Below are 9654 nucleotides of genomic sequence, written 5' to 3'. Positions count from 1 at the left end.
CTGCCCTCATCATCGCCGTCATCGCCGGTGTCGGCGCTGCTCCCGGCCGGCTCGTCGTCGCTGCTCCAGCGGCCGCCGACAGGACCTTCATTGTCCTCATCTTCCTCGTCGTCGTCGTCGTCGTCGCTGTCGAAGTCACTCAGATTCCCCGGCCAGGGGCAATGGCGCTTGGCCGGTGGTTCGTCGGGGAAGCTTTCGTCGTCGTCGTCCTCCTCTTCCCCCTCCTTCACCTCCTCGGAGGTGGTGAAGTCGTCCCAGGAGAAGCGATCGTCATCGCTCTCCTCCTCCGATTCCCCGTCGGCGAGGAAGCGGAGGTCGCTCTCCCCGTCTGTCGAGGATTTATCGTCTTCCGACCAGAGGGAGAAGTCATGGCTAGACTCCTCCCCGGCCTCGATGGCGCGGCGGATGTTGGCCGCATGGATCTCCGCCGGGTTTGGCTCCGGCGTCGGCGCGCGAGACGAAGAGGACTGGGTGGAAAGAGCCGATGAAGCGGAGGAGGAAGAAGACATGGTGGCGCAGGACGACTTTTGGAATGCTAATGCGAAGGAGATGCAGGATTGAACTGTGCGGAACGGTTAAATAAAGGGGATATAGTGGGAATTCAATGCCACAGCAGTTTCCGAGGAAGTGGTGCTTGAAAGAAAGAGAAAAGACTGCCAAGTCACGCGGAGAAGTAGAGAAGGCAAGTTATCATGATGACGGATACTGCGACGGTTCTGCCACGACATGACCCGATGAAAGAAAGGCATAATGATTTTGGAAATGTCATTTCCAAAACCAGGGGGGCATGTGTTATCACCAGAATTTGACCGAGTCAGAGGTGGGCCGTGATCAAGATAGATTTGAAGAATATGCATGGAAGGAAATACGTGAATCGGCCTTTTATACCAAGTTGGGCTTAATTGCCCGTGTATCTCGTAACATATTAGATCGCATCTTAGTTTAGAAGTTAGAATCTTACTCGTGCACGGTTTGGTGTACGCCCACATTAGAAAGTCCCCTGGACTATAAATATGTACCTAGGGTTTATGGAATAAACAACAACCAACGTTCAACCACAAACAAATCTCAGCGCATCGCCAACTCCTTCGTCTCGAGGGTTTCTACCGGTAAGCATCATGCTGCCTAGATCGCATCTTGCGATCTAGGCAGCACAAGCCTCGCCTACGTTGTTCATGCGTTGCTCGTATCGAAGCCTTTTTGATGGCGAGCAACGTAGTTATCTTAGACATGTTAGGGTTAGCATTGTTCTTCATGCTGCATGCTTTCGTAGTGCAACCCTTGCATGTCTAGCCGCCCTTACACCTATCTTAGGTGTAGGGGCGGCACCCCGCTTGATCATAGTTTAGTAGATCTGATCCGTTACGATTGCTCCTTGTTCTACAAGGATTAGTTTAATATCTGCAATAGTTAGGCCTTACAAAGGGTTGGAGGATCCAGCGGCGTGTAGGGTGGCGTTTGCTAGTCCTAGAACGGATGTTCCGGGGATCAACCTCGTGTTGGTTTTTAGGCCCTGTCTAGGATCGGCTTACGGTCACCGTGCGCGAGCGCGAGGCCCAATCGTGAGTAGGATGATCCGATTATGCGGTGAAAACCCCGGATCGTCGTAGATCTAATCAGCTTTACCTTGATCAAGCAGGACCACCATATATTCGGACACCTCGTTCGAATCATGGGTGGATCGGCTCTTTGAGCCGATTCACGGGATAACCTCGAGAGCCGATCGAGGCTCGTATTTAACGTTTACGTGTGTGCCCCGCAGGAAACTAAGCGAGGCATCATCCACACCTTCCCGACCAGGTATAGGTCAGGTGGCACGCCCTTGTGATAAACATCGGCGCGTGCGACCAGGAGGCTTTGCGGGCCGTCGCTCAGAGGGACTGGGGCCAGCCGCAGCCCTAGTTGTTCCCGGCTCTACCGTGTTGCCCGTCTCTGCCCGCCAGGGGGTTTCTGACGTCAACATCATGACATGTATGTGCATTGTTATGCCCTCTCTATTTGTCAATTGCCCGACAGTAATTTGTTCACCCAACATGCTTTTATCTTATGGGAGAGACACCTCTAGTGAACTGTGGACCCCGGTCCATTCTTTTAATACTGAAATACAAATCTGCTCGCAATACTTGTTTTTACTCGTTTTCTCTGCAAACAATCATCTTCCACACAATACGGTTAATCCTTTGTTACAGCAAGCCGGTGAGATTGACAACCTCACTCGTTTCGTTGGGGCAAAGTACTTTGGTTGTGTTGTGCGGGTTCCACGTTGGCACCGGAATCCCCGGTGTTGCGCCGCACTACATCCCGCCGCCATCAACCTTCAACGTGCTTCTTGGCTCCTCCCGGTTCGATAAACCTTGGTTTCTTTCCGAGGGAAAACTTGCTGCCGTGCGCATCATACCTTCCTCTTGGGGTTCCCCAACGAACGTGTGAAATACACGCCATCAAGCATATTTTCCGGCGCCGTTGCCGGGGAACCGAAGAAAAGCTACACCACAAAGATTTCTAACTCCCACGTCAACTACACGCCAAAGATATTTTCACGGCGCCGTTGCCGGGGAGATCAAGACACGCCGCAAGGGGAGTCTCCACTTCTCAATCTCTTTACTTTGTTTTTGTCTTGCTTTATTTTATTTACTACTTTGTTTGCTGCATTATATCAAAACACAAAAAAATTAGTTGCTAGCTTTACTTTATTTACTGTCTTGTTTGCTATATCAAAAACACACAAAAAAATTAGTTACTTGCATTTACTTTATCTAGTTCGCTTTATTTACTGTCTTGCACTCTATATTAAAAATACAAAAAAATTAGTTACTTTTGTTACCATGTCTAGCTCTAACTCGTTACTTCTTCGCCTCGAAGAATTAGTCTTCACTTTTAAACAAGGGGATGGGGAGAGTTTTAAGGATGCTTGGTCTAGAATTTTTACTTCTTATCGTAAAACCGAACCTCAAATGACTCTAAGTTTGCTCCTTAGTAATTTTTATTTTGGTCTTATGATTCGCTATAGATATGCTTTGGATACTTTAGTGGGAGGAGATTTCCTTCATTGCAATGGGGATCAAGCTTTTGATGCCATAAAGAAGTTGGTTGCATCACATGATTCAGCTAATAACTTTGATTCAGCCCTTATTAGCATTTATAATAGATTAAACAATCTCAAGATAAGTACATCTCGCCTGGATGACAACTATCACCATGTTCGTAATCGTCTTGAACAAGTCTTAGTGAACTCTAAACCTTCATTATGGGATCCTACTCGTTAAAATTGTTATCGGTGATCAAACTCTTCGTGCCAACTGTGATATTATGTCTGAATTTTGCCTTATACCGGAGAGCATTTATAAATCTTTGAAACTTTGGGGAGTTGATGAAGGAGGAGAAGAGATAACTCTCATTGATAACTCCGTTATAATTCCTAAGGGAATAGCCGCAGGTGTGCATACAACCATTCTTGGAAGAACAATATCCATTGATTATCTTGTTATTGAATGTGTAGGGACAGGAAAAATCACACTCGGAAGATCCCTGCTAAAACTATTGGGAGCAGTCATAGATGTGGGAGAAGGCATCCTGGATTTCACCTCTATACCGGGGGGGAATCATACATTTCCTAAATCAAAGAGAAAGAAAAACAACAAGAAAGGTAAGGGTAAAGCCCAAGGTAAGGATGATGCACCACTCTTCGATAACACTTGAGTTACACTTTCTGCGCCTAGCTGAAAGGCGTTAAAGAAAAGCGCTTATGGGAGACAACCCATGTTTTTACTACAGTATTTTTGTTTTATATTTGAGTCTTGGAAGTTGTTTACTACTGTAGCAACCTCTCCTTATCTTAGTTTTGAGTTTTGTTGTGCCAAGTAAAGTCTTTGATAGTAAAGTAAGTACTAGATTTGGATTACTGCGCAGTTCCAGATTTCTTTGCTGTCACGAATCTGGGTCTACCTCCCTGTAGGTAGCTCAGAAAATTAAGCAAATTTACGTGCATGATCCTCAGATATGTACGCAACTTTCATTCAATTTGACCATTTTCATTTGAGCAAGTCTGGTGGCCTAATAAAATCCATCTTTACGGACTGTTCTGTTTTGACAGATTCTGCCTTTTTATTTCGCATTGCCTCTTTTGCTATGTTGGATGAATTTCTTTGATCCATTAATGTCCAGTAGCTTTATGCAATGTCCAGAAGTGTTAAGAATGATTGTGTCACCTCTGAACATGTTAATTTTTATTGTGCACTAACCCTCTAAAGAGTTGTTTCGAGTTTGGTGTGGAGGAAGTTTTCAAGGATCAAGAGAGGAGTATGATGCAATATGATCAAGGAGAGTGAAAGCTCTAAGCTTGGGGATGCCCCGGTGGTTCACCCCTGCATATTATAAGAAGACTCAAGCGTCTAAGCTTGGGGATGCCCAAGGCATCCCCTTCTTCATCGACAACATTATCAGGTTCCTCCCCGAAACTATATTTTTATTCCGTCACATCTTATGCACTCTCGCTTGGAGCGTCGGTTTGTTTTTGTTTTTTTGTTTTGTTTGAATAAAATGGATCCTAGCATTCACTTTGTGGGAGAGAGACACGCTCCGCTGTAGCATATGGACAAGTATGTCCTTAGGCTCTACTCATAGTATTCATGGCGAAGTTTCTTCTTCGTTAAATTGTTATATGGTTGGAATTGGAAAATACTACATGTAGTAACTCTAAAATGTCTTGGATAATTTGATACTTGGCAATTGTTGTGCTCATGTTTAAGCTCTTGCATCATATACTTTGCACCCATTAATGAAGAAACACTTAGAGCTTGCTAATTTGGTTTGCATATTTGGTTTCTCTAGAGTATAGATAATATCTAGTATTGAGTTTTGAACAACAAGGAAGACGGTGTAGAATCTTATAATGTTTACAATATGTCTTTTATGTGAGTTTTGCTGTACCGTTCATCCTTGTGTTTGTTTCAAATAACCTTGCTAGCCTAAACCTTGTATCGAGAGGGAATACTTCTCATGCATCCAAAATCCTTGAGCCAACCACTATGCCATTTGTGTCCACCATGCCTACCTACTACATGCTATTTATCCGCCATTCCAAAGTAAATTGCTTGAGTGCTACCTTTAAAATTCCATCATTCACCTTTGCAATATATAGCTCATGGGACAAATAGCTTAAAAACTATTGTGGTATTGAATATGTACTTATGCACTTTATCTCTTATTAAGTTGCTTGTTGTGCGATAACCATGTTTCGGGGACGCCATCAACTACTCTTTGTTGAATATCATGTGAGTTGCTATGCATGTCCGTCTTGTCTCGAAGTAAGAGAGATCTACCACCTCTATGGTTGGAGCATGCATATTGTTAGAGAAGAACATTGGGCCGCTAACTAAAGCCATGATTCATGGTGGAAGTTTGAGTTTTGGACACATATCCTCAATCTCATATGAGAATAATAATTGTTGCCACATGCTTATGCATTAAAGAGGAGTCCATTATCTGTTGTCCATGTTGTCCCGGTATGGATGTCTAAGTTGAGAATAATCAAAAGCGAGAAATCCAAAATGCGAGCTTTCTCCTTAGACCTTTGTACAGGCGGCATGGAGGTACCCCATTGTGACACTTGGTTAAAACATGTGTATTGCGATGATCCGGTAGTCCAAGCTAATTAGGACAAGGTGCGGGAACTATTAGTATACTATGCATGAGGCTTGCAACTTGTAAGATATAATTTACATAACTCATATGCTTTATTACTACCGTTGACAAAATTGTTTCATGTTTTCAAAATAAAAGCTCTAGCACAAATATAGCAATCGATGCTTTCCTCTTTGAAGGACCATTCTTTTTACTTTTATGTTGAGTCAGCTTCACCTATCTCTCTCTCCACCTCAAGAAGCAAACACTTGTGTGAACTCGTGCATTGATTCTTACATACTTGCATATTGCACTTGTTATATTACTCTATGTTGACAATTATCCATGAGATATACATGTTACAAGTTGAAAGCAACCGCTGCAACTTAATCTTCCTTTGTGTTGCTTCAATGCCTTTACTTTGATTTATTGCTTTATGAGTTAACTCTTATGCAAGACTTATTGATGCTTGTCTTGAAGTACTATTCATGAAAAGTCTTTGCTTTATGATTCACTTGTTTACTTATGTCATTACCATTGTTTTGATCGCTGCATTCACTACATATGTTTACAAATAGTATGATCAAGGTTATGATGGCATGTCACTTCAGAAATTATCTTTGTTATCGTTTTACTCGCTTCGGGACGAGCAGTAACTAAGCTTGGGGATGCTTGATACGTCTCCGACGTATCGATAATTTCTTATGATCCATGCCATATTATTGATGATACCTACATGTTTTATGCACACTTTATGTCATATTCGTGCATTTTCCGGAACTAACCTATTAACAAGATGCCGAAGTGCCGCTGTCGTTTTCTCGTGTTTTTGGTTTCAGAAATCCTTGTAACGAAATATTCTCAGAATTGGACGAAATCAAGACCCAGGGGCCTATTTTGCCACGAACCTTCCAGAAGACCGAAGAGCATACGAAGTGGGGCCACGAGGTGGCGACACCACAAGGCGGCGCGGCCAAGGGGGCCCGCGCTGCCCTATGGTGTGGGCCCCTCGTCGGCCCTCCGACTCGCCCTTCCGCCTACTTAAAGCCTCCGTCACGAAACCCCCGATGCGAAAAACCACGATACGGAAAACCTTCCGAGACGCCGCCGCCGCCAATCCCATCTCGGGGGATTCTCGGAGATCTCCTCCGCACTCCCGCCGGAGAGGGGATTCATCTCCCGGAGGACTCTACGCCGCCATGGTCGCCTCCGGAGTGATGAGTGAGTAGTTCACCCCCGGACTATGGGTCCATAGCAGTAGCTAGATGGTTGTCTTCTCCTCATTGTGCTTCATTGTTGGATCTTGTGAGCTGCCTAACATGATCAAGATCATCTATCTCGTAATACTCTATGTTGCGTTTGTCGGGATCCGATGGATAGAGAATACCATGTTATGTTAATTATCAAGTTATTACATATGTGTTGTTTATGATCTTGCATGCTCTCCGTTATTAGTAGAGGCTCTGCCAAGTTGATGCTAGTAACTCCAAGAGGGAGTATTTATGCTCGATAGTGGGTTCATGCCTCGCATTGACACTCGGGACAAGTGATGAAAGTTCTAAGGTTGTGTTGTGCCGTTGCCACTAGGGATAAAACATTGATGCTATGTCCGAGGATGTAGTTATTGATTACATTACGCACCATACTTAATGCAATTGTCTCGTTGCTTTGCAACTTAATACCGGAGGGGGTTCGGACGATAACCCGAAGGTGGACTTTTTAGGCATAGATGCAGTTGGATGGCGGTCTATGTACTTTGTCGTAATGCCCAATTAAATCTCACTATACTTATCATGACATGTATGTGCATTGTTATGCCCTCTCTATTTGTCAATTGCCCGACTGTAATTTGTTCACCCAACATGCTTTTATCTTATGGGAGAGACACCTCTAGTGAACCGTGGACCCCGGTCCATTCTTTTAATACCGAAATACAAATCTGCCGCAATACTTGTTTTTACCGTTTTCTCTCGCAAACAATCATCTTCCACACAATACGGTTAATCCTTTGTTACAGCAAGCCGGTGAGATTGACAACCTCACCGTTTCGTTGGGGCAAAGTACTTTGGTTGTGTTGTGCAGGTTCCACGTTGGCGCCGGAATCTCTGGTGTTGCGCCGCACTACATCCCGCCGCCATCAACCTTCAACGTGCTTCTTGGCTCCTCCTGGTTCGATAAACCGTGGTTTCTTTCTGAGGGAAAACTTGCTGCTGTGCGCATCATACCTTCCTCTTGGGGTTCCCCAACGAACGTGTGAAATACACGCCATCAAGATGATATTCAACTAGATCACAAAGCTCATGATCACATAAAGATCACATGGGAGAGAGAGATGAACCACATAGCTACGGTAGAGCCCTCAGCCTCGGGGGAGAACTACTCCCTCCTCATCATGGGAGACAGCAGCGTTGATGAAGATGGCGGTGGTGTCGATGGAGATGCCTTCCGGGGGCAATTCCCCGTCCCGGCGGCGTGCCGGAACAGAGACTTCTGTCCCCCAAAACGGAGTTTCGCGATGGCGTCGGCTCTGGAACTTTTCTCGTATCGTGGCTTATTCGTGTCGAAGTTTTAGGTCACGAAGGCTTATATGGGCGAAGAGGCGGAGTCGGAAGGGCCCTGGGGGACCCACACCATAGGGGGGCGCCCCCCCTTGGCCGCGCCACCTTGTGGGGTGGGGGCCCCCTGGCTCCTCTCTGGCCCCTCTTCGGTGCTCTAGAAGTTTCCGGGAAAAATAAGATATTGGGCGTTGATTTCGTCCAATTCCGAGAATATTTCCTTTGTAGGATTACTGAAACCAAAAACAGCAGAAAACAGGAACTGGCACTTCGGCATATCATCAATAGGTTAGTGCCGGAAATGCGTAAATATGACATAAAGTGTGTATAAAACATGTGAGTATCATCATAAAAGTAGCATGGAACATAAGAAATTATAGATACGTTTGAGACGTATCAAGCATCCCCAAGCTTAGTTCCTACTCGCCCTCGAGTAGGTAAACGATAACAAGGATAATTTCTGAAGTGACATGCTATCATAATCTTGATCAATACTATTGTAAAGCATATGAGATGAATGCAACGATTCGAAGCAATGGTAAAGACAATGAATAAACAACTGAATCATATAGCAAAGACTTTTCATGAATAGTACTTTCAAGACAAGCATCAATAAGTCTTGGATAAGAGTTGACTCATAAAGCAATAGATTCTTAGTAGAAGGTTTTGAAACAACACAAAGGATGATTAAGTTTCAGCAATTGCTTTCAACTTGTAACATGTATATCTCATGGATAGTTGTCATCATAAAACAATATAACAAGTGCAATAGGTAAACATGTAAGAATCAATGCACACAGTTGACACAAGTGTTTGCTTCTAAGATAGAAAGAAGTAGGTAAACTGACTCAACATAAAGTAAAAGAATGGCCCTTCGCAGAGGGAAGCATGGATTACTATTTTTGTGCTAGAGATTTTCATTTTGAAAACATAGAAACAATTTTGTCAACGGTAGTAATAAATCATATGTATTATGTATAAGACATCTTACAAGTTGCAAGCCTCATGCATAGATTACCAATAGTGCTCGCACCTTGTCCTAATTAGCTTGGATTTACATGGATTATCATTGCATAACATATGTTTCAACCAAGTGTCACAAAGGGGTACCTCTATGTCGCCTGTACAAAGGTCCAAGGAGATAGATCGCATTTGATTTCTCGTTTTTGATAGATCTCAACTAAGGACATCCATACCGGGACAACATAGACAACAGATAATGGACTCCTCTTTAATGCATAAGCATTCAACAACAGATAATATTCTCATAAGAGATTGAGGATTGGTGTCCAAACTGAAACTTCCACCATGATTCATGGTTTTAGTTAGCGGTCCAATGTTCTTCTCTAACAATATGCATACTCAAACCATTTGATCATGATAAATCACCCTTACTTCAGACAAGACGAACATGCATAGCAACTCACATGATATTCAACAAAGGTGTAATAGTTGGTGGCGTCCCCATAAACATGGT

The sequence above is a fragment of the Lolium rigidum genome, chromosome 6, assembly GCF_022539505.1.
Source record: "Lolium rigidum isolate FL_2022 chromosome 6, APGP_CSIRO_Lrig_0.1, whole genome shotgun sequence".
In the NCBI taxonomy this organism is placed as follows: domain Eukaryota; kingdom Viridiplantae; phylum Streptophyta; class Magnoliopsida; order Poales; family Poaceae; genus Lolium; species Lolium rigidum.
This window is presented reverse-complemented; position numbering follows the sequence as displayed.